Source organism: Diceros bicornis, assembly GCF_020826845.1.
Source record: "Diceros bicornis minor isolate mBicDic1 chromosome 1 unlocalized genomic scaffold, mDicBic1.mat.cur SUPER_1_unloc_2, whole genome shotgun sequence".
Lineage (NCBI taxonomy): Eukaryota > Metazoa > Chordata > Mammalia > Perissodactyla > Rhinocerotidae > Diceros > Diceros bicornis.
Genome location: NW_026690855.1, coordinates 3285918 through 3313473, shown reverse-complemented (window position 1 = coordinate 3313473; position 27556 = coordinate 3285918).

Sequence of the window (27556 nt, the reverse complement as noted above, 5' to 3'; positions counted from 1 at the left end):
CCTTTGAGAGTTTATTTGCATATAAAATGTACGTGTGGGGTAAGAGAGTGCTGATATTGTTTAATTTCTTTTTATTATTCAGCACTTTGTAATAGATCTGGCTATTCACAATTAATAAATATCATAATGTGGAGAGACCCAACTTTCAACTGCCTGATATTATCAATTCTTACACAAAGTTAGAGTTTTAAAGATCAAATTTCATTCTAGTTACCTTTCAACTAGTCCATTTATATCAGAAAGATGCTGAGTTTTAGGAAAATACTTCAAAACACAAATTTCATATGTAATTTCAAAAGCAAAAATTTAGTTTAAAAACTGGGTGGTAACCCATTTTGCTACCATATATTAATCTTTAACATGGGAACAAACATTTTTTGAGAATATAATTGATATTTGCCTATTTGTATATTGTAGAATGTTAAAGGATTTACAGTTTTAATAATATTTCAAATACCAGAGAATAAAAAAGAGAATTGTTTCAGATTTAGGAAATAGTTTTTTAGACATAGATTTTAGACATAGATTTTCACAACACATTACTTGAAAACAAAATAATCAGTTAGTGAGGTATAAGCCATGTGGTTTTATTTTAAACTTGCTAATTCCATAGGAGCATCAATAAAAGCCCTCCAGGAGTAGCTGACACTCTTTCCCTCCATATGAGCACCAGCTGCGTTTGCTTTAAGCATCAGACTCTCGGGCAACACCATAGCCCTCAACTCCGTTTAGTTGAGAAAAGGTTTTATGTGTCATGTGTTTTTTCTAGGGGTATGGAGCTGCCAGCCTTATTAACTACACAGAGAGAGTAAGAGACAGAACACATTCAGTAAACTCTAGTGTGCTCAGGTGAGATGGTAAGTGCCTGAACTCACATCCGAAGAAGAACTTAGAGGATGCTTTCTGACTCTGCTTCATGCCTGCCTAAGCAGTCCTGGACATCCCCGTTACAGCCACGGAATAACACAGGCAGCCTTGATGGACCAGAATTCCTCCTATGTCCATCATTTGTACAGAACAAACTGGCTTAAGACCTCTCATTTCCTGCTGCAGTGGTAATTTACAGAGATATAGAACTGCCATCTAGTGACTAGGAAGAAAACAGCAAGGTGCTTTACATGGAAAATGAAATTGTAAGTTTTTAAAAAAAGAACAGTGAAGCACTAAAGTTGGTAAAGTTGACACAAAGTTGACAGAATGTGACACACGAAAGTTATAGTAAGACTAGAAAATGTGTAGGTGAAGTAATCAGCTGTTCTCTATGCCTCTAAAATATGACTTGACATTTGACTCATAAATAGTATAATTTAAATATAATAGAATAACTTTGGAAATAAATTTCTCATCTCATCTCATCCACTGCTGTTGGCAGGAGCCAGTATTAAATAGCCAGATGGTGAGTACCCATGTTGAAACACCATTTTTATCACAGTGGAGAGAATATGAGGCATAAAACCCAACAGACTGATGTTCAGATCTTCCCTTTTACCCTTGATCAATTTTGTAAACATGGTCATTTTAACTTTTTTTTTTGTGAGGAAGATCAGCCCTGTGCTAACATCTGCCAATCTACATACTTTTTTGCTGAGGGAGACTGACCCTGGACTAACATCCGTGCCCATCTGCCTCCACTTTATACTGGACGCCACCACAGCATGGCTTGCCAAGCGGTGCATTGGCACAGGCCCAGGATCAGAACCGGTGAACCCCGGGCTGATGCAGCGGAATGCGCGCACTTAACTCCTTGTCCCACCAGGCAGGCGCCTAAACATGGTTTTCTTTATCAGTTAAATATGAATTATAATAGTTACTTTAAAGGATTACTGTAAGAATTGCATGAGGTAATACAGTAAAGGAACCGGTGTAGAGTGACAGTTAATTCTCCTGCCCTGTCTCTCTTCTATGAAACATACACAAATCATCTGAGAATAGAACTCGTCTATACAATAAACTTATGACAAAGAGTCAATGGCTCCTGAAGTAAGGGCCACCATTGTTGAGGGCTTAACCTCAACTGCTTCCAAACACTGTTAACTCTCAATTAATTTTATGTGTTTTTGGTCTTCCAGACACTTCACTGGCTACAAGGAAAGGAGAAGGTGTGAAATTTAAATTGATCTATTTCACCCTTGAATGGCCTAGCTGTAACATCAGGTTTTCTTCTTATTACTATATATTTTACCATGGTTCACAGCCCGAGAAAAATAGAAAATCATTATAATTTTACACACATGAATATATATTTTGACTATTACAGCTGGAATCTTAATATATAGAGCAATGTTGTACATGTTTTGTCCTTGTTGATAGTACAGAATACTTTTGTCAAGGTTTTCTTTGGCATTATCATATTTAATGAAAAACTCAGTAATATATGCTCTGGAGATAAGGATTTAGAAAAATCTAAGATACTATCCTAGTCATGCCTCAAAACAAATGCTATAAAAATAATGAGAGGATATTTTGAAGGCACTATTTTTCTTAATTATTTCCAACTTTATGTCCCTTTACCTCTTTTTTTTTTTTTATTATTTTTTTTTTTTTGTGAGGAGATCAGCCCTGTGCTAACATCCGCCAATCGTCCTCTTTTTTTTTTTGCTGAGGAAGACGGCCCTGGGCTAACATCTGTGCCCATCTTCCTCCACTTTATATGGGACGCCGCCACAGCATGGCTTGCCAAGCAGTGCGTCGGTGCGCGCCCGGGATCCGAACCAGCGAACCCCGGGCCGCCGCAGCGGAGCGCGCGCACTTAACCGCTTGCGCCACCGGGCCGGCCCCCCCTTTACCTCTTTTTAATCATTCTGCATCTTATTCGCTATTGGCTAATTAACTCACAGTAATTAAATAACCCTCAGCTGAGTCCACCATGCCTCTTCAAGTGCCCCAGGCTGATGTCGGTCTCATCTCTGACAAAAAGAAGGTGGGAAAACCTGTTTTGTGACAGTATTATTAAGGATATCTTTACTCTTACAATAATAGCTATATTTTTGAAAGGCACCAGTGGATTATAAAATCAAGTGCTCGACCAATGTTGTATCCTCATTTTCCCACCAGGGGGAGCAAAACTTTCATGTGCAATGCAGGGCTGCTGCTTTATTGTTTTTTCCTTTCAAGATATTACTTGTAAAACATGTCGACGTAAATAATCTATAATCAATCTATAAATCAAAATTGGGGTGAGTTTATTATGAGCCAACTTTTGAGGACCATGGCCCAGGGCCTTTTTTCCCTAAAGAAGGAAGGACACCAAAGATGTGGAGTGTACAGAGCGGTTATATACCATCAAAGAGCATGTATCACATCAGATTGCAATGTCCCTTTCACAATAGCCACAAGATCTCCCTGCCAGATTGCCCTGCCAGAATAGCTATTGATGGACACAGTGGGGAGGGTGTGACTGGTGTCAGGTCTGTTGTCTGGACCTGGGTGATCACAGGATCAGTGCAGCAGTCAAATCCCAGCCTAGGGAGAAATGCTTATCCTTAAGGAAATGCCAAGGAGGTGGAAGTTGCATCCTTATCTTAAGGGAATTTATTCGTCTCTTTGGGACATGGCAAAGCAGATACACGATGCAGATGACAAGCCCTTCTGGAAAAACAAACACAGGTCGAATTAGTTTTACCCCAAACGGCTTCCTCATATGCTCCAATATATCCTATTGCTTCCCATTTATTTGTCGTTTTCTCCTTTTTGATCTATAATCTTTTGATAAAAAGCATTGATGATCAAAATATTGTCTTTCGGCCCCAGAGTGGTTGCTGCCTGCCCTGGGTCCCTCATGTCCCTCGGTGCCAGGCTTTTGTCTCATTTATTTGTCCCGTTGTCCACCTTGGGGGGAATTAATTGGATATAGTGGACAAGAAAAGAGGTATATATACATACTAATAGAGGAAGCATTTCATGGGTTTTGGATTAATTTTAGGTTGTTGCACAAACATTGCATATGTGCTTTTTATGACTCCTTGTATTTATGCTCTTCACAATTATAGAACAAGTACAGTAACAATGATAATAATTTAACGTCTTTGAAAAGATTAGTTTAAAATGAGTTCTTAGGCCTAGTCCTTATCAAAAAGGAAGTTTGTTCAAGGTTATAAGATTAATCGGCCACCTCAGCTTTCATTACTCCAGCTTACATGACAGTCTCACAGCACTGAGTAAAGAAAACAGCAATTAGTTTAAATATTATGATTATACAAGAATTCCAAGAAGTAATAGAAATAGGAATTTCAGTCCAGATCGAAAAAGGGAACCAATACCAGAAGGGAGCAAACCAAAAAACTCAAGACTGAACGCAGGATCGCTTATGGCATTCACCTGCTTTTTCATGTGCTTTAGCAGAGATGACACATTGGAAGACTCGTCAGGTATGAAAACACAACATTCAGTTTGAATGATTGTACGTGTACCACCTTGGGATGTACTTAAAATATCTAAGGCCATTCTATTTTGAAAGACAGTCTTTTTATTAAAGACAACTTAGTGTTTAATAAGGCAATTCCTGCTTGACTGTCATTAAGGGATTCTGTATGTGATGTGACATCATTTAGCCCTAAAAAAGGAACAAATATAGCTAGCTGCTCGGTGGTGATACCAGGGGAACACTGAATGAGCCCATCTGGCCTTAAGCAGAGGAATGTTGGCAGCAGTTGTCACTGTGAATCTTTCCCTGCATTTGAGGGAATATCGGGTGCAGTGTTTTAGCCATCAAGCCAGTAGTCAAAGGCCAGAGATTTGTTCTATATAACCATTAAGTTATATTAGGAGCCTCCTGATAAATGCCTGGACTTTAAGACCAGTGTGTTCCAAATCAATCACTTTCCTTAAGTATGATAGTATTCTGAAAATCTTAACTGTAACAATTTGTCGGGGGAAGAGGGAGAATCTCCCTCTGCCATTTTCCTTAAGGTTCTTATGGCTGGTCAAATAATTAACAAGACAGGTTAGCAGGAGAAAATAATAACAAGTTTAATAACAGGTATACATGGGAGAAACTCAGAAATGAACAACTGGTCCCACTGTCTAAGCTGCTTGCTTAAGTATTGCAGCTAAAGACGAGGAGCGTGTTGTGGGTGGGTAGTGGCCTGGGACTTCAGAGGGCAGGAAGACAATTCTTTTCAGGGTCATCTATAGATAATGTGGTCAGGGAGAGACAGAGTTTTTGATAAAAGAGGCTTGGTACCTTTCCTATTGTAACATCTATCCTATATTACCTTTACAGCCATCATGATAACAACTCTTTCTTGAAACAGATCTTTTGTTTTAAATTCTTTAGGCAGTTTGGGAGGGGAAACTCAAATATTCTCCCTGAGCTCTCTGAGTCCTTATTGTCTTCAGCTTGAAATAATCCGCATACCAGAGTGGTGCCTCCTGAGGTAGCTTGCCCTGAGCACCATCAAATTATAAAATAGGTATACAGTTTAAGCATAACAAAGGTTTAAATGAGTGGATTTAAGGTTGAGAATACAGGCCTGGTCCGGAGTCTTGGGGCAGCTGTCTACAACTGATGTTGTCTTGTTCTCATCATAGTGTGTAGATATTTGGTCTCTTCCTATAAGGAGGAAGATACTAAACTTATTAGGCTTACTCAGTATGTTAAACTACATGGGAAGCATTGTCAGACAAGTGATGATAAACCTGCTTAAGTGGTATTTTGTGGGTAAATGTTATTGATATAGGCGTTTTAAAATAGTATAACATTACTGAAATTCTGATCTGTCCTGTTTGTCAGTCATAATTCTGGTTATTATTTTAAAGTGTTGTATGTCACAAAATTAACCAAATTTCTTTGTCAATTGCCATTTTGAGGTCTTGTTTACAGACTTATTTCTTTGCTCTAATGCTTTTGCAAAATGTTTCAACTTCAGAAAAATTCATGGAAAGGACTCTGACAGTTACACTGGAGTACAGGCTTCTGATAAACTTGCTGATCATAAAACTGAACTGGATAAGAAATTACAGAAATCTGATGGAGAAACTGATGACTTCATGAAGCCGCTAACAAAAAGATTGGGATCAAAAATGGATTACACAGGACTGAATGAACTGATAAGGATGATTATAATTTTTATGATTTTTCATTTGAAGAATTGCTGAATTTTTAATGTTTTCTTTTTTCAGATTTAAGGAAAACTTTTTCTCTTTTGTCCTGAGCTAGCTATAACTTACAGAAATTTGGTAAATGATAGTTTTGTAAGCAATGTTAAAATATTTCTCTTTTTCTCTCTACCTGATCCCTCCAGAATTTAAAAACTCTTAGTAAGTAAGTATTGTTGTTTTCATGGCAATATAGTTATTTGCATAAGTTCAATAAGAATCTGTTCTCCTTATAACAGGACACAATTGGAAACACTGGTTATATTACCAAAGTTGTGACTGGAACATCATTTTTGCGATATAGCCATAAAGTTTTGAGAAATGAAGATTGGACTTTATGGAATAAAGCCATGTGGAAATATTGGCCTGGTGCCTTATGTTCAATGTTCCAAGCAGCATTTACTGGATAAGTAAACAATGTCAGTTATCTAGAAGGTACAAGGAACCTCGAAATATTTTGGGGGAACCTCAGAAGAGAGGAATTCACCCAAATCTGTAGGTATTGCAGGCGAAGTCTGATGACAAAATCCTTGGCTTGGTTTTCCTGGCCTCGAGAGGCCTTTAAAGTTCAATCTGAGATTCCTTATAAAAAGTTCCAACAAAGCAGATTTAAAAGAGCTTATATGATCAATTGCTATTATTGATGTACTTATGTAAATAATTGGGTCAACTTTATTGGAACTAGACTTATTTTACAAACTAGTTAGTCTAAATTTGGCTATCTTTGATAAAAATGAGGGTGATTTTAGAGAGAAAAATTATATTTCAGTAAAAACTATAGTGTATATTTGCGGATATTAGATTCAAGTTTTGTTAATTGTCTTTTGAGGTTTTTCTTTTCTATCTGTTGACTGGACTGGATCCTGATTTCTTCTAGTCTCCTAAAATATCTGGATACAGATCTCCAAACTAATGTTTTTCATTTTTTCCATCATTTTCATTTGGAATCACTGAGAATTAAACCTGCCTTTTTTCCTGAAGCCTTACAAACTGAAGCCAATGGACTTGATATAAACTTGAGAGATGACCTGACGACATCATCAGAGACATTTTAAACTACTAAAGATGCTTTGATGCTGACATCTAAAAATTTTCTTAACTGGCTGTCCTGTAAACTCAGAAACTGCTTTACAACTTGCTCCAAACATTAACCTTATTTTTCTTTTGTTTACACAGAAATGCTTCTATTAAATACTTGATTACTTGCTTCCACATTATAGGTGTAAGCTTGAGAACCCACCTGCATCAGCACCTTCTAAAATGAATTTAATTGAACTGATCTATTATCAGGACTAAGAAATATGTTCAGTGAGATGAAACAATCTACTAACTCAGCTTCTGGACCATGAAACTTCTTTAAGTTTCAAAAGGACTGTGAAAATTTTAGTTTCAAAGGCGAGACTGTGGGAGATCAAGATTTGGCCACCCTGAAATACATCTCTTTACCTTGATTGCTTTCTCTGAGGGACATTTGACCTCCCCCACTAACTGCCTAAAGAATTTGACATGGTGGCTCCTTCCAGGAACAGATCCTCTATCATGATGGCTGTAATGATAATGTAAAATAGATCTTACAATGGGAGGGGCACCAAGCCCCTTTTATCAAAAATCTCTATCTCTCCTTGACCACATTATCTATAGATGACCTTGAAAAGAATTGTCTTCTTGCATTCTGAAGTCCCAGACCACTATCCACCTCCAACACCTTCCTCACCTTTAGCTACAATACTTAAGCAAGCAGCTTAGACAGAGGGACGAGTTGCTCATTTCTGAGTTTCTCCCATGTATACATGTTATTAAACTTGGTATTATTTTCTCCTGCTACCCTGTCTTGTTGGTTATTTGGCCAGCCATAAGAACCTTAAGGGAAAGAGCAGAGGGGGATTTTCCCTGTCTCCCCACAGTACTATGTTTTTTTTTACTAGGTGCAAGCCACAGCTGTGAGGGGGTGATAAAAATTCCCCCTTTTGACTGCTATATCTGTTTCTCTTCTTCCGTGGCGATTTCTTTCAAGCCTGTGGAAAGAAGTCTTTTATTGGGTTAGCAGAGTTATAGGAATTAGCAGGTGTGCGAGATCAGGATTTGGCCACCCTGAAATATAATCTCTTTACCTCGATTGTTTTCTCTGACGGACATTTGACCTCCCCCACTAACTGCCTAAAGAATTTGACATAGTAACTCCTTCCTGCAACAGATCTTCTATCTGATGGCTGTAATATAATGTAAAATAAATGTTACAATAAGAAAGGCACCAACAAGCCCATCTTATCAGAAGTTCTGTCTCTCTGGCCACATTCTCTGGATGACCCTGTGAGGAGTTGCCAGACAAACATTTACATTTATAAGGGAAATCTCCATTTGTAAAGGTATATCTCTCTCTGTATTGGGAAGAAGGGAGATGACCTCATTTCTAGAAACTTATCAATGTGGAAGGTGAGGCCTTAACTATGCATAATAGCCTTACTCTTGTTTACAGTGCTTTAGTGGAGATCTCCTGTAACTGACACCCACCCACCCCCAACATCCTCCTCTGTCTTTACGTAAAGACGGTATTTAAGAAGAGAATTTCTGCTATTGTGTTGAGAAATGCAGTGTCCCTGGTTTCTCCCATGTATACATGTTATTATACTTGGTATTATTTTCTTCTGCTAACCTGTCTTGTTAATTATTTGGCCAGCCATAAAAACCTTAAGGGAGAGGGCAGAGGAGGATTCTCCTTCTTCCCCCACACAGGGATTCTCGAGGCTGGACAGCATATCCAGCTTGGTAATATCTTGCTTATCATTTAAGTAAGACCCATCTGTAAACCAAATTAAATAGAATGCAGTCTTGGTCCTTCCTCTTGTAATGTTGGAAGCAAGATAGCAGGGTTAAAATAGTGGGTAATATTTACCTACGCAGTGTAACCTAAAAGTTTTATCATTTACTTGATAATGCTTCCCATGCAATTTAGCGTACTTAACAAGCCTAATTAGTTTAGTATCTCCCTCTTTATAGGAAGAGATCAAATTTACTTGAGAATTGCCAGGGATCTTTGAAAATTCTCAAAGAAAAATGTTATAAGAAAGACTTTATTCAGGATATGAATTTTGGGGAGATTGTCAAAAATGCAGAGAGGTTTTAAGCACTTGGTCAGACAAGATCAAGGAGTTCCTGTTCTTGTCGCAGTGAAACCATGCTTAATAAACAAACAACATTTAAACAGTCAAAAAGAGCTTAATAGAGAAACCTCAGTCTTTTGAACATAGGGAATTACCTTAACAAAACAGATCTCTGTTCTTTAGATAAACTTAACTCAAATGTAAAGAAAAATCTTTTTATGTAATAACCTCTATCAAGAGAAGATTAAGAGTAGAATAGGGGTGGCCCCATGGCTTAGCGGTTGGATGTGTGCCTTCTGCTGCTGGCGGCCCTGGGTTCGGATCTCAGGTGCGCACCGATGCAACACACTGCTTCTCTGGCCATGCTGAGGCCACGCCCCACATACAGCAACTAGAAGGATGTGCAACTATGATGTACAACTATCTACTGGGGCTAGGGGAAAAAAAAAGAGTAGAATAAAATTATCCTTTTAAAAGGAAGAAGACCAAATTTGAATTTTGTAACAGCTTACTTTTGATATTAAAAATCATTTACTTAGTTGGATTTAGTTTAATCTTAGCCAACTCGACCATGTATAAAACTCCTCAGGGTTTCTCTTTCAGCAAACCTTCTATAACTTTTTGTTTACATTCAGAATTTTTGCCATGCACTCCTGTTTTTTCCTTCTAGTACTTTTCAGGGCAAATTTATCTTTCCTAACCAAACAAAAATATTTCTATTTTTTATATCTTCTTAACGAAAACACACATCTTACTCTCCTTGAATACAAACATATTTTTCTTAAGTTTTTAGTAGCTTAATCACATATTAGAAATTTTTAACCCTTAGAAACCTTAATTTTTAAGTAAAAAACTAAGTAAGCAATCATAAAATTTCTTTTACATTAGCATTTCTTGGCTTGACAAATTTATATGGACACTTTTTATAATTTTTGGAAACATCTTACTTTATAGTACAATCTTTTAAATAAAACACAAGACATGTTTACCAATAGACCCAAAACACCTTGTAGTTTTTCTGTAATAAGCCAAAAGTAGATAAACCTATACTCAGCAATGTCTAATATCTTATCTTATTTGGAAATGATCTAGATACTCAATGAATTTTTATCATAAAATTTAGCAAAATCCTAAATTTTTAAGTCACCAAAAAGAGTTTAGAAGCTATATACATTATAACATATTATTGTTTAAAGTTCACTTAATACTCACCTATTTAGTTACCTGTTCTCAATAATTATTTATTATGTTTTAAAAATTTTATTTATTTATTTTCCCCCCCCAAAGCCCCAGTAGATAGTTGTATGTCATAGCTGCACACCCTTCTAGTTGCTATATGTGGGACTCAGCCTCAGGATGGCCGGAGAAGTGTTGCCTCGGTGCGCGCCCTGGATCCGAAGCTGGGCCACCAGCAGCAGAGTGCATGCACTTAACTGCCAAGCCATGGGGCCGGCCCCTCAATAATTATTTAGATTGCCTACAAGACTTTATGAGACATTAGATAATATTAGCCATCATTTATTATTTTTGAGACCAGTTTTGTAGTAGAAATAACCTCAGTTTATTTGACGAATAAAAGCTGCATATCTGCATTATATCCAATGCTGAAAACTAACAAGCTTAAATAAGCTTTTATTTACCAAAGATTATTTCATATCACGTTAACTGGAAAAACATTTGGATTTAGAACTAACTTTTGTGAGTGCTTATTTCAAGTTAATTGAATAGACCTCTTGATTTTGACCATAAACTCTGGAGGTAAAATACCACGCACATATAACATACATGTAGAAACACACACGTAAAGAACAGACAGATGCAACAAAGATTTTATAGCCTCTGTTTTAGAAAATTTAGCAGTTTCCATCTGCAGAAAGCTTCCTTCCAATTTCTTTTTTCTTTCAGTCTTAGGCTCCCTGCTGTCTTAGCACTTGCGCAAGTCTCCTGGGTTCAGAGGCCAGGCAGCCCAGCCGGGAATGGTCAAGCAAACTCAATTTCCCACTTTCCTTTTCTTTTATTTTGCTACAAAGTCTGAACAATTTCTAGGGACTGTGTAGTGGGTCAGGAGTGTGCTGCTTGTGAGTGTTACTCCCTAAAGAAAGGTCATAATCACTCTCTTACATGCCTTAGTTTCTCCTGCCCGCAGTCTAGGTACTGCCGTGGGGGTTTGCAGTGCAGGTGACTAACCGTCCCGTGCACGTCCCTGGACAAACCTGTGATAAATTAACATGAATGATAGTGGAGCTCACTATAGGAAGGAGAGTTACAAGTCGTGGGGTTTGTCTCTGACACCCACGATGAGATTCTCAGTTGCTTGAGAATTCCCGAAAGGTCAGGAGGAGCAATGTCCCTTTTCTTTGGAGCTAAACAGATTCAGCCTCTCATTTCTCTATCAAGCAGTTTTGTTCATACTTTATAAACATAATTCTTCCCAATTTTAAGCTATATTAAAAAGTCACCCTGCTCCATTCACTCCAAAAGTTCCCCCTAGGCTCCTCTGGCCTAGGAAATTCTCTCTACATTTCACTTTCCTAGGAATTCCTCCCTAGGTTCCTCTGACTTAGGGAATGTATCAGTACCTCCTTAAGACACCTAGTCTTAAGCCTTGAAAACAGCTCAAATAAACTCTGGACCATCGACTTAAAATAAAGAGGTCCAGGTGTCAGGAGAACTCACTCGGGTCACCTGAAGAATGCAGTGATCTGGGGAGCACAATGGGCTCCTATTGGTACCAAATGCCAGTTCAGTGTAGATTCCAGGTGGTCTCTGGTGGGTTTCTCTGAAATCTTGCCATGACTACACCAACAAATGTCTACATAAATAATCCATAACCAATGTATAAATCAAAATTGGGGTGAATTTATTATGAGCTAAATTTTGAGGACCATGGCCCTGGGCCTTCCTTCCATAAGGAAGGAAGGGCACTGAAGAAGTGGGGTGTACAGAGTGGTTATATACCGTCAAAGAGCAAGTATCACATAGGATTGTAATGTCCCTTTTACAATAGCCACAAGATCGCCCTGCCAGAATAGCTATAGATGGAAACAGCGTGGAGCAGGTCTGCTGTCTCGTTGGGCATGGCTGGTGTCAGGTCTGTTGTCTGGAGCTGGGTGGTCACAGGATGAGTGCAGCAGTAAAATCCAAGCTTAGGGAGAAATGCTTATCCTTAAGGCAATGTCAATGAGGGGGAAGTTGCATCCTTATGTTAAGGGCATTTACTCTTCTCTTTGAGACACGGCAAAGCAGATACACAATGCAGGCGACAGGCCCTTTTGGAAAAACAAACTCAGTCCGAATTAGATTTACCCCAAATGACTTCCTCATATGCTCCAATATATCCTATTCCTTGCCATTTATTTATCAAGCTCAGGGTGTGTCTTTCAAACAGAAATCATTGAGAATAGCATGAAATAGTCACTTACCAACAGATGTCACTGTGGCGACAGAATATTAACAAGTGGCCTTCAAATATAATCTTTTTCCCAAATACTATATTTCACTGAGTTAATCCAAAAGGGATTCTTCTCACTTATACTGACAAATCTCCACTCTGAACTTAGCACTAGAGGTAGCCAATTTTGAATAAAGACCTTTAACATCAAAGCCAGCCAATAGATCCTATTAAAGCAAATCCAAACTCAGGAAAACTTTTGTTTTCAGTCACATGCAAACTCTCTCCAACTCAAGATAAAGTGCTGGTTTTGTGCAGATGGAGAAAAGCTTCTCTTCCTCTTTTTCTATTCAGATAGTGCAGGGAAGAGCCCAAAGTGTCTCCTGGTGGAACACTAACAGTTCTTTACGTTAGAAATGCATACAGTGTTTCCTAGCTTCTTTTCTACGGGCCGAGACCTGACCTGCCCAGAGTAGCAAACTTCTAGGCTCCAATAGTAAATAAGACTGTGTGCAGTTTACCACAACAATGAACTACAAAGATGTATCAGGAAATATTTTGAACACCCACACCTAAGCTCTCAGTTTCCCTCTGTCTAATTCCATGGCTACCTGAACTGAATTCATTCTCTATCCCCATCCCTTTCGTGATAGTTTTTATCTCCTTGAATCAGCATGTTATAACTTCTAAGAGAAATTTATCAAAATACTCTCTTCAAAATAGCTAACTGAAGTATAAGAATTGTAGAGGGTCAAGATTTTAAGATGAAAGTGATGTACAGAGTATCTGTACTACAAAATAAAAAGAAAATGAATGAGAACAATAAGACAAGGAAGAAAAAAAGGCTAAGGAGAAGGAATATAATAGAGTAAGAGTAAGAAAGAGAGAAAAAGAAGAAAGTAGGTGTAGGAAAGAGAAAGAGTCAGGAGGATCATGAGAAATGACAAAAAGGGGCACGAGCAGAGTGAAGACACCATGCTCAGAGCAAATGACAAGTCAACTGGTTTCTGAGCAGGGCTCAGGTCTAGAGTCACTGGGCTGCGCTTGCAAACTCCACTCAGTTCTAACATCCAGAGAATGACTACTGCTCATCCAAACTCTGATGACACTGATTACATCGCTCTCCTCTCCCAGGACCTGCTGGAGCTTTGGGAACTGCTTCTCTCAGCAGCTCTGGGACTGACAGAGTCCCCATTAAATATTCATGAAGTAGGATGGTGTTTTTCTTTTTAATTACATTTTTAATTTTATTTATTTATTTGTTTCCCCCAAAGGTCCAGTAGATAGTTGTACGTCATAGCTGAACATCCTTCTAGTTGCTGTATGTAGGATGTGACCTCAGCATGGCCGGAGAAGCCAGTGCGTCGGTTCGCGCCCGGGATCTGAACCAGGGCCGCTAACAGCGGAGTGTGATCACCTAACCGCTAAGCCATGGGGCCTGCCCAGGATGGTTGTTTTGAAAGAGTAACTCAGAGAGATCTCTCAAGGGTACATATAATCCTGCCAACTCCTACAATCACCCATCTGAAGAATTAAGAAACTAACCTTTTTTTTTTAATTACTGTGAAGAAAAGTAGGAGAAAACTTTCTTGGCAAAACTTTAAATGTTCCATCTTTATTGAAGTTACCTCACAAAATTCTGAGCATAATCTAAAATTCTGGACTCCCTACAGTTCCAAATATGTTTCAGAAATGATCTCTTTATCATCACAATGTAAGCCTATGCCTTATAAAACAAAATAAACTTAGATGAGTTTTATCTTGGAGAGAGAGGGCAGCAAGAAAAAGAGTAGGATGTGCCTCTCTGCTATGAAGGAAAATAAATAAAATCACCAAAATATATAAAATATGCCTCTAAAACTGAATGAAGAGGTCTCTAAAGAGTTTTACATTTTAAGTAAAAATGCACCTATATAAAATTACACATCAGTTTGACTAAAATCTAGTCAACTTAATAGAAGAAGAATTCATTCAGTTTCATTTAAATAGCACGACTTATGATTAGCTGCATAATAAATGGTAGATATTTTAATTCTGATATAACATGTCCTTCCACCAATGAAGGTTGGCTTAAACCTGTCAATTTCCTAAAAAGTTCCAACCAGATGTTCTGCTTATTTGATTACTTAATAGTATGGATCTGCTCCTCATTGCCAACGAAGGATGTCTACAAACAGGCTTTAGCTTGCATATGTAATGGGAAACGCAGGCTGAGTTTACAAAAAGAAAAATTGAAAATGGAGCATTGCCTTGAGGAGACGTGGTCAATCTGTTCAAGAACATTTTCTCACTTGGTCAAGTGAAAAGCTGAGAGAGAATGCTGTCGGCCTCTTACTTGGTCCCTTATAGAATTCTGCATTACCTCAATTGAACATGTCTTAAAATGTTTGAACTAAACTTGGAAATGAGTTGATGATACCGTATTTGCATTATGTCACACAGAATCTCTTTCATTAGGCACCATTCAAAACACTTTTTGGGACATTAGAGACCAGAAAAGTTTTGCTTCTCTGAGAGACTGTTGCTTTTAATCTCATAGACATGAGATGATAGAGAATTGTTCCCATTACCCTTTCTACTTTAAACTTGAGGGATACATTTCCAACTACCTTTAAAAACTGCAGGTCCTTCTGAGCCGGCCCCGTGGCTTTGTGGTTAAGTGCATGCACTCCGCTACTTGCTGCCAGGGTTCGGATCCCGGGCGCGCACCAAAGCACCGCTTCTCCGGCCATGCTGAGGTTGTGTCCATGTACAGCAACTAGAAGGATGTGCATCTATGACATACAATTATCTACTGGGGTGTTGGGGGAAAAAATAAATAAAAAGAAGGAAAAAAAAAGAAAGAAAACTGCAGGTCTTTCCGAAACACTTTTCAGTGTGCTGGCTTACTTCAGCTTCATTGCATTGTTCCATTCTAAACTCCTTTCAGTTTGATCTATTTTCCTTTGTAATCCTTTTGTATACCTAGGTATTTAAAAGCTGCTCAAATCTATATTGGAGAAATGTTGGGTTACAGTACTTTCAGACAGCATGTAAACCCAATTTTTAGAGTTTATACACAAAACGTTTCTGCCATGTTTCTGCCAGCTCTCCTTCCATATATTTTCCTCCAGGACTTCCTGTGACCAAATTGCCTTTCTAAAAATCAGTCCTCTGTTCATTCTATTGGCCAGTGACATTTTCATAGAAACATAAAGGACTGGATTTTCCAAAGATGCAACAAGAATGATCAAGTCCTGATTCACACCTAGATATCCTGCTCCTGTTCTCCATGAATTTTAAAACTAAAGTTAATTATCTCTTTCATTTTATCTAAATCTATTGAGCAATTTTGGCATTGAGTCCCTAAACTGATCCACAGTCTGCTTTAGCAGCCACAAAACTCCCTTTCAAATGCTTGCACTCATGTGCTGAGTAGGTACTTTATTTATTTAGATCTTATTCAACAAAAGAGCTTCATTTATTTACTCAAATATTTAAGTATATACTATGAGCCCAAAGGTCTTGAAATGTTGGCAGTCTGCAAGTAAGACAGATATGTATAAACAGATAAATTACACTGCAGAAATAATTTGAATGAAAGAGATATGAATAAAATGCCATGGGACTCCAGGAAAAGAGCCACCATGGGTTGACATACAACTAAGATATATAGCAATGTACTGGGGCTTTTAGGAAAAAAACAACCACCATGGGGGGTGGAAATGTTTTGTACCATCTAGGTAAAGGAAAAGGAAGGGAGAGAAGATAAAGAGAAAACAGGATAAACGGAAATGTTTTCTTCTTCTTAATGTTTCTGCTACCAACTTTTGGAACACACTGCTTGCGGATGTCCTTTCTAGCCAGTCTTATCTTTCAGCAGGCTTCTATAGACTTAAAAATTTGATTGTACCAATCTGAGCTCCTCCCTGGAGACAATGCCAACTATGTAGGGAGCCAGGAGGGGAGCAAAAGATTCACAGGAATCTGCAGCCCTTCTGCAATTCACTGGTGGGGAGGGGCACCAAGGCTTCACTTTGGCCTCTGTCTCCAAGTTCATACAAAGGAGGGTTGGTTCCTTCCTTGATCTATGAAGATGGAGAGAAACCTCTTTCACAGAAGGGATTATGGAAAAATTAAAGTGAGGGCCATGAAAAAGGCAGAGAAGGTAGCACCATGAATCTGAAGTAACTGGACATGTGAATTAGTAACCAGTAGGAAAAAGAGCTGAAGACAAAAAAATAAAGGCAAAAAACCAGTACTCAATTTTCTAAGATGGAAATGCAAGTCTTTCTTCTTCAAAAAGAAAAGAGTCATTGAACCCTTTCCTTTAAAATAAAATTGAAAGGGGTCACATGTTACAAATAATGATTTTAACTATGATGTCACTACACAATCATGTGCAACAATCAGTTGTCAAGTGCACTGCAAATAGTTCAAACTTAACAATTATGTTATCAAAGTTTGCAATTAATATATATATATATTTTAGTAAATAGTAGACTGTGTGCAAAGTTGTCACTATATTATTGACAATGTCAATCTTACTACTGAAAACATGACTAGGAGGGAGAAGATAGTGTGACCTCAGATTACTAGAGTCACAGTAAGAAAAGTCAAGAAAGTGCCATCAGGTCATTTGGACAAAAGGATGCTATATGGCTGTTGGGTTTATAACAGATCAACTGGAGAAAAACAAATCACTACATTAAACTATTTTCTACCTACCTCCATCACCCTCTCCAAGAACACATATTTTAAAATGAGACAAGTTATTATATTAAAAATTACTTGCTCTGTCATTTTGAAAACTACATCAAAAAATGAAGAAAAAACTGGGTTACAAACATCCTGGTATCAATTCCAACTACCATCTTTCACCAAACTAAAACTCTAATCATCACTAATTCACTTGCAATCTAGTGCTCCTCCAATATACAATATCAACAACTTAAAATGTTTCATAACTTTTTTTAAATTGCCCTAGAATTTTACACGATATTATAAATATATCTCTTAGAAAAATTGAGAAAGATAAATACACTAGGACAGGAAAAGATGAAAATATCACCCTAATCGATGATGTAAAACACAAGATATGAACAACTGTTAAAAAGAATTCTCTATGAAATCGATCAATTCTACTATCTCTACACGTGGCTATTTCCTATCAGTAATTTGATGCATAAACAAATAGAATAGTGTATTTAATGGGATCAATTCTTTTAGTTGTGTGCTTTTCCTTGTAAAACTGCATATGCTTTTATGTTCTTACTTTATTTTCAGGTGGTGTCACATTAGAACACCCTCATCTCTGAAGATCTTTGCATTAAGGAACTCTACCTTGGCCCTTGATCAACTGTACTCTGCTATATGATAAACTCAGAGACCTACATAGAACAATGTTTCCTACATCTTATCTCCCATGAGTTGTTCATGTCAAGGAGTATAGTCCACCAAGTAAACACCAAGCAGTGTTTCAAAACCATCGGATACTAAAAGGAGGACATGCGGGGTTGGGTGTGGGCCCCCATTCAGTGCCTAGTGCAAAGAAGAAAGAGGTCAATGCATCCCTCCAGAGACTGGGATAAAACAGGAGGTTATAAGCACGAGGCTCCCTTTGCAGGCCTTTAAGCAGGGACCAAGAATAAAACTGTTGACACTGTGGATCATTGTTGGTTTTACAGGGAACTCATGAGGAAGATAAGGAGATAAAATAATGATAATTATAATAACAGCAGCAAACACTTCTACTGAACCAGGCACGGCAATCTGAATGTTACTTCTGTGCTTAAACATACATGAACTCTTATATCCCTCAAAATATCCTGATTTAGTAGATGTTTTTCTTCTTACCATTTTACAGATGAAGAGACTGGGTAGAGTGGCTAGAAAACTCACCCAGATTACAAAGCTGATAAATGGCAGAGCCCAAGCTCAGTGCTCTTATGTTATGCTCTTTGACTACAACTCCAATTTAAGTCTCTAATGACTATATTTCTCTCTATAATCCAATGGGGGAAACATCAAAATTCTTAACTCTAACACCCATGCTACCATTTAAGAAAAGTTGGTGAAGGAGAGATTTCTGAATAGTAACAATGCCCTTCTATTAACTCTTCACTTATAGATCAGACATCAACAGTCCTGCTCAGTCCACCAAGAAGAAACTGGGACTTTATTATGCCAAAAAGAAGAAAAAACAAATAATAAAACAACCAAATTCCTTTATACATCATTACACAAATGTGATTCTTAATTTTGTGTGACAAATATAAAGTGCTTTCCTGGTTTACGGTTCCATATAAAGCTGATGTTAATCTCATGCTATCTTCCCAGCCAATAACACAAAATACTTTAAAACAACAAAAGGCACAAAGACAAAAAACAACCCCAAATAAAATTAAATATTACATCTTAACGCTGTACAATTTTTTAAAGATTACTTAAATGTTAGATTTAGTAAAATTTGTATCTCTATCTTGCCTCTCCCAGTTATCTCTGAAGGTAAAGAAAAGGACTAAGAGAGGCACAAGGAAGCCAGTTAGGGAAGCGAGTCAGTGGGAAGAGGTAAGGTGGCCGCCCCTCTGCAGACGACAGACAGAAATCTCCCCTGGGAGCCGTCTCAGGCCTCACAAGATGTGGAGCTTTGACCTCGGGCAGTGGCTACAGCTGGACGCCAGCAGCAGTGCTTCTCAGACTTCAGTCTACACGGTAATAAATGGACAAGTCCAGTGTCCCCTTCCCTGGAATTCTAACTCAGCAGCATTGAAGTTGGGACATGAGAATTTTCCATTTAACAAGCCTACCAGTGATTTTCCTTGAGTTACCTGCAGATTATGATCAAAGACATACCTTGAAGAGAAGCACAAACTCACAACCTAGTATGCACTGCACAGATACTTTGTGTCACACACTCTCAGACCATTCCCTGCTCCAGGGGTCCCACATGCCTCAGCATCCTTGGGCCTGTGTTCTTCATCAGGAGGTTCCGATGGTGACAAAACAGACAGGACTCACCTGGGAAACTGCCCCTCTCTGTAATTCAGTGAGTGTGTGGGCTGCCTGCAGCCCAGGTGTAAAGTGGGTCTTGCTATATTTAAAAATAAATTTCTTTTTAATTTTATTAAGGTCATATAGCTTATAAGTGTAAATTTCAGGTCTACATTACTATATTTCAGTTCTGTATAGACTGGATCATGTTCACCACCAATAGTCTTGTTTTCATCTATCACCATACATATGTGCCCCTTTACACCTTTCTCTCTTTCCCTCTGTTAACCTTAATCTGTACTCCTTATCTATGTTTTTGTTTATTTTCCACATATGAGTGAAATCAATCAGTATTTTTCTTTCTCTATCTGACTTGTTTCGCTTAGTATAATACCATCAATGTCCATCCATACTGTCACAAATGGCATGAGGTTGTCTTCTCTATGGCTGAGTAGTATTTTATGGTAAATATGTATATATATCACATCTTTATTCTTTCATCCATTGATAAGTACTTGAGTTGCTACTCAGTGTTGGCTATTGTGAATAACGCTGTGAAGAACATGAGGGTGCATACATTTTTTTGAATTGCTGACTTCATATTCTTTGGATAAATATGCAGAGGTAGAATAGTTGGATCTTATGGTATTTTTATTTTTAATTTTTTGAGAAATCTCCATCATTTTTCCCTAGTGGCTGCACCAGTTTCCGTTCCCACCAGCAATGTATGAGGGTTCCCTTTTCTCCACATCCTCTCCAACATTTGTTATTTCTTGCCTTTTTAATAATAGCCATTCTGATGGGTGTGAGGTGATATCTCATTGTAGTTTTGATTTGCATTTCCCTAATAATTAGTGATGTTAAACAACTTTAATGTGCCTGTTGGCCATCTGTATAGCTTCTTTGGAAAAATGTCTTTTCATATCCTCTGCCCATGTTTTGATCAGGTCGTTCATTTTTTTTTTGTGGAGTTGTATGAGTTCTTTATATATTTTGGAAATTAGCCCCTTGTCAGACATATGATTTGCAAATATTTTCTCCCAGTTGGTAGGTTGTCTTTTCATTTTGTTGACAGTTTCCTTTGCTTTGCAGAATTTTTTTAGTCTGATGTAGTCCCACTTTCTTATTTTTTCTTTTGTTTCCCTTGCCTGACAAGAGACAAAGACAGTCACTATATAAAGATAAAAGGGACATTCCACCAAGAAGACATAACACATTAATATACATGCACCTAACACAGGACCAACAAACTATATAAAGCAACTATTAACAGACTTAAAGGAAGAAATTGACAGCAACACAATAATTTTAGGGGATATCAACACCCCACCCACATCAATGGATTGATCATCCAGACAGAAAGCCAACAAGGAAACAGTGGCGTTAAATGAAACATCAGACAAGATGGTCTTAATAGATATATAGAGAACATTTCATCCCAAAACAGCAGAATACACATTCTTCTCAAGTTCACATGGAACATTCTCAAAGATAGACATATGTTGGGGAACAAAGCAAGCCTCAATAATTCTAAGAAGACGGAAATCATATCACGCATTTTTCTGACCACAATTGTGTGAAACTAGAAATCAACTACAAGAAAGAGTTGGAAAAGTCACAAATATTTGGACACTAAACAACATGCTACTGAACAACTATTGGATCAATGAATGAAGCAAAGGAGAAAACAAAATATTACTAGAGAAAAATGAAAATGAAGAACAACATATGAAAATTTATGAGATGCAGCAAAAATAGTACTAAGAGTGAAGTTTATAGCAATAGGAGCCTACGTCAAGGAACGAGGAAAATCCCAAATAAACAATCTAACACGGTACCTAAAAGAACTAGAAAAAGAAGAATAAACAAAGTCTAAAGTCAGTAGAAGGACAGAAATAACAAAAATCAGAGCAGAAGTAGATGAAAGAGAGGCTAGAAAAAGAATAGAAACGTTCAATGAAACTAAGAGCTGTGTCTTTGGGAAGATAATTCTCGTTCTTTACAGGTAGAGATGGCATATGGGCAGAGATTATAAGATCAGAAAATCCAGACACTCAATCGGAGAACTCCCTGAAATTTAAGCATCTTTTAAGCAACTTTTTAGCATCTTTAATACATTCGAATATGCTGTACCTTTAACATCTGTTTGAATACGTGTGGCCAAGTCAAAGGACAGCCTATACTAGGCACCACAGGATGATAATAACTTCCCTGCCTTCAACAACAAAAGGTCCAGGAAACTGTCTTATCTTGGGTCCAAGTTGGGAACTATTTGGGAGGATTATAGTGAAAAAGTAAATAAACCAGACAAGAATAAAAGAATTAGACAGGCATCTGATGGCAAAGAATACTTTTCCCAGCTACAGACCAATAGAATCTGGACAGAATGAGAAGGCTCATAACTACATCTGGCACCAGGAAGTAAAGTGGAAATCTCACAAGGGAGGCCACTTTGAGGCCTATAAAAACCTTGCAAAACTACTCATTAGGATTTCAGAACAACAACATATTTAGGATGTGTGTGCTCAATATATGCATTTCCTGGTTTCTCCTCATGATATTTTACTTACTTATATGTATATTTCACTAAACCTTTGTTGATTATAAAGCAAAGCGAAGACAATAACTGTGCGGCAGAGGTAAAGAGCAAATTAAAAATAAAAATCATACTGTAGTCATCATGTTGAGACTATAAAGTAAACTGAATTAACTGATGGACAGGAGGTGCTCTTTCTGAAATGTTTTAACAAATTAAAAAATTCATAAAATATTCTTCAGCATTGACGGTAATATACAATGCATAGATCAGTTAGTTCAAGCTTTACCTTCAGGGAGAGTCATTGACCATAATAGAGAATTCAGATTCCAGGAGTCAGCTAGTCTTGTATCAGAAAGTGTCACATTTCAGACCTGGCTGTGCGTTTCAGCTATTCACGTCTCTTTAAGCTAGTCATATCTTGATAAGCACCAGAGGCTTCGCTACTTAGCTTACTGAATATCAGAAATAGCTTTTCACTGGTGAAATGAGTGGTTCGTTTAATTAGCATGAATTTAGAAATGAGCTCTCATTGGTGAAACTGAAGGGATTCCGTATATGTGGATTGGCCAAAACATCAGAGAATATCCTCATACTTAGAGGAAGAAGGTAAGAGTCGAGCAAGAGAGGATGTCAGGGGTGATGTCCTGACAGTGCTGCACCAGCTGCTGGTTTAGGAAAATGTCTCCTTGTCTGTTGCCAGCCTTTAGGCACAGGATCCTGCCTCCTTCACATCTGTATCATGTGAAACTTTCATGGAAGGTGTAGCCGGGCATCTATCCGGGTAGCGAGCTGCACATCCCCCGATTAAGGGACTCTTGCCTAGAGCGCTTCATCATCCTAACACAATGCCATTCAGTCTTGGACTTCACTGGCTCCATATAAAACAGGCAAGACCAACAGCCAAAGGGATAAACGGTTTCACTTAAGATTCCATGTTCACCCCAATACAATGTATTCTATAAGCATTCTATACAACCCCATATAAACTATATATATATGGAAAGTTCAGTTGGTCCTCCAGGCTTTCAGCCACACCCCAGGACTCTCACATATTGCAGTGCTGTGATGTAATCTCAAAACCTCTCCTTCACCTAATGGATCCAGTAGCAGCAAATAAGGAAAACACATTTTCTTTCATGGTTTTTTAGTGTCTACACATGCCATCTCTTCAACCAGACTATCACTTAAATTTTTCTACATGCCTCTCGTCCACCCCCCAAATTCGTCTCTCCCTGTTTCCTGAGTCAAGCTCCACTCCACTAGAAGGCCCTCCCTGGTCCTCCCCTCACAGAGTCTCATCAATCACTAAAGTCAAGTTGAAGCCCCAGCTCACGTGAACCACTCCGGAATCAGCACACAGACACGGCACACCTGCACCCCTCGTTTTGACAACAATGTTGTGCTGTCTGCAAGGGTGGCAGCTTAACACTTTCCTGAGTGTATTTCATCTTCCCTCAAATGCACTGAAAGCCTCTTCAGCACGAGAAGTGTGCACACTTGTCCTGTCAATCCACCCACTCTTGACAATGTCACGATGACTACATAACAGCCGCTTAATGTCTATTGAATGAACACGCTTGTCAGGTAGAAAAATAAATGAAATGACTTGTCAATATGAGCAGCAGCTGTAGCTGGTAATATCATTTTCCTCATTTGCTTAAAAGGTACCAAAAGACACCGGAAAACTTTGTGGGTTTCATTTGAAAAGCCAAGGTAACAAGTTATCAGTTATATCGAAACATAATGGCAATTACAGAAGATAAATAAAAATAGGGAGTAGACAAAAATCATAGGATATCATCAACACTGGGGCCCAGACAGGTGTCCTAACTTTACAAGTCCTCAGTGTTCTCACCAGGAGATCAGGAATGATACTCGCCTTGGTCCTATTCGTAGGGCTGGTGTGACGCAGGGGCAACTACTATGTGGAAAGAGCTAAGACAATGACAGCTGTTATTCAGAAATAACCCACCAGGAGTACCACTTGTTTTGAGATTTTAAAAATCTATGTTTAGTTAGAATAATCACACATTATTTCCTGTGTTTAAAAAATCCTCTTCAGGGCCGGCCCCGTGGCTTGGTGGTTAAGTGCATGTGCTCCGCTACTGGCGGCCTGGGGTCAGATCCCGGGCGGGCACTGACGCACCGCTTCTCCAGCCATGCTGAGGCCACGTCCCACATACAACAACTAGAAGGATGTGCAACTATGACATACAACTATCTACTGGGGCTTTGGGGGAAAAAAAAGGAGGAGGATTGGCAATAGATGTTAACTCAGAGCTGGTCTTCCTCAGCAAAAAGAGGATGATTAGCATGGATGTTAGCTCAAGGCTGATCTTCCTCACAAAAAAAAAAAATTAAAAAATCCTCCTCAGAAGAATTCAATGTCGTCACCATATGTCCACATCAAGGTCTCTCCAGAACCAGTGCTGAATCTTTGCTTTATTATGAGATGCTAGTTGAGCAAACTTGAGTCTCCAGAGCTTTTTTGGCATTTGTGCTGATTGTCGCTGTTTTGCATTCAATTAATAACTTTGCTGTGGCGTTTCCTCGACCATCGAGGCATGTCTTTTTCTCTGCTGTATTTCTGTTTAGCATTTCAGAAATGTAGTTATTTTCCAAGTAGGGTTATATGCTCCCTGCCTCCAGGCACCATATGGTATGACTCCTGTTTCCCCAGGATATTACATATTCTATATACATAACAGACACACAATGAGTACTAAGGAACTGATAAATAAATGGCAGGCAATAGGATATATTGGAGCACATGAGGAAGCCATTTGGGGTAAAACTAATTTGGCCAGAGTTTGTTTTTCCAAAATGGCTTGTCTCCTGCATTGTGTATCAGCTTTCCCGTGTCCGAAAGAGAAAAGTAAATGCCCTTAAGATAAGGATGCAACTTCCCCCTCATTGACATTACCTTAAGGATGAGCATTTCTCCCTAAGCTAGGATTTGGTTGCTGCAGTCATCCTGTGACCACCCAGTTCGAGACAACAGACCTGATCCAGCCAAGCCCATCGAGATAGCAGACCTGCTCCCTGCTGTGTCCATCAATAGCTATTCTGGCCAGGCAATCTGACAGGGTGATCTTGTCGCTATAGTAAAAGGGACATTACAATCCTATGTGATACATGCTCTTTGATGGTATATAACCGCTCTGTACACCCCAATTCTTTGGCGCCCTTCCTTCCTTAGGAAAGGAAGGCCCAGGGTCACAGTCCTCAAACGTTTGCTCATAATAAACTCACTCCAATTTTGATTTATATATTGATTATGGATTATTGACGTAGACATTTGTTGGTGTAGTCATGGCAGGATTTCAGAGAAACCTACCAGAGACCACCTAGAATCTACACTGAACTGTCATTGGGTACCAATAAGGGCCCATTGGGCCCCCCAGATCACTGCATTCTTCAGGTGATCCCGGTGAGTTCTCCTGAAACTCGGACTTCCTTATTGTAAGTCAACAGTTCAGAGTTTCTTTGAGCTGTTTTCAAGTCTTAAGGCTAGGTGTCTTAAGGGGGTACTGGTACATACCCTAGGTCAGAGGACCCCAGGGGAGCATTCCTAGGAAAGAGAAACCCAAGGGGTATTTCCTATACCAGAGGATCCTAGAGGGCACTTTTGGAGTGAATGGGGCAGGCTGACCTTTTTAATTTGGCTTAAAATTTGAAAGAATTGTTTTTATAAGTTCTGAACAAAACTGCTTGATAGAGAAATGAGAGACTGAATCTGTTCAGCTGCGAAAAAAAGGGACATTGCTCCTCCCGGCCTTTTGTGCATTCTCAGACCTGAAGCTGTAAAACTTCTAGAAGAAAACATAGGTGAAGAGGTCCCCCGACATTGGTCTTGGGAATGATTTTGTGGCTAGCCCACCAAAACCGCAAACAACAAAAGAAAAAAGCAACAAATGGGACTACATCAAACTTAAAAGCTTCTGACCAGCAAAAGAAACAATGAACAAAATCAAAAGGTTGGGATAAAAATTTTACAAACCACGTATCAGATAAAGGGTTAAATATCCAAAATTCATAAAAAGCTTTTACAACCCATAAGAAAATTTATAAAGAACTCATACAACCCAATAAGAAAAAAGCAATCCAATCGAAAAATGGGCAAAAGACTAAGTAGACATTTGTCCAAGGAAGACATCCAAATGGCCACCACATACATGAGAAGGAGATCAATGTCACTAATCATCAGGGAAATGCAAATCAAGACCACAAAGAGCTATCACCTCACACGTGTAAGGATGGTGATCATCAAAGAGACAAGAGATACTAAGTGTTGGCAAGGATGTGAAGAAAAGGGAACACTTGTGCGCTGTTCATGGGAATTTAAATTGGTGGGGCCACTATGGAAAAGACAGTGGAGGTTCCTGAAAAAATTAAAAATAGATACACTTCAGTGTATTTATCCGAAAAAAATGAAAACACTAACTTGAAAAGATATATGCACCCCTGTGATTATTACAGCATTATTTATATAGCTAAGATATGGAAACAACCTAAATGTCCATCAATAGATGAATGGATAAAGAAAATGTAGTATGGGCCGGCCTGGTGGCGTAGTGGTTAAGTGCATGTGTTCTGCTGTGGTAGCCTGGGGTTCAGATTCTGGGAGCGCACTGCCTCACCACTTGTCAGTCCATGTTGTGATGGAGTCCCATACAAAGTGGAGGAAGATGGGCACGGATGTTAGCCCAGGGCCAGTCTTCCTCAGCAAAAAGAGGAGGATTGGCACATGTTAGCACAGGGCTGATCTTCCTCACAAAAAAAGGAAAGAAAATGTGGTACATATTTACAATGGAATATTATTCAGCAATAAGAAAGAGAAAATCTTGCCATTTGCAATGTCATGTATGGACCTTGAGGTCATTATGCTAAGTGAAATTACCGAGACAGAGAAAGACAAATACCATTTGATCTCAGTTATACATACAATCTGGCTCTTCAGTTTCTCACCAAACTGCCACTGACAGGCAGAATTGAGTACCGGTTTTCTTTTTTTCTTTTTTTTTTTGTGAGGGAGATCAGCCCTGAGTTAACATCCGTGCTAATCCTCCTCTTTTTGCTGAGGAAGACCAGCTCTGAGCTAACATCTATTGCCATTCCTCCTCCTTTTTTTCTTCCCCAAAGCTCCCAGTAGATAGTTGTATGTCATAGTTGCACATGCTTCTAGTTGCTGTATGTGGGACGCAGCCTCAGCATGTCCAGAGAAGCAGTGCGTCAGTGTCTGCCCGAGATATGAACCCGGGCCGCCAATAGCGGAGCTTGCGCACTTAACCAGTAAGCCACAGGGTCAGCGCCAAAATCTGTCTCTTCTTCATATGTGTCTGTCTACATGTATGTTATATGTGCACGGTATTTTACCTCTGGAGGGTATGGTCAAAATTAAGAGCTCTATTCAGTTAACTTGAAGTAAGTGCTTAGAAAAGTTATTTCTAAATCCAA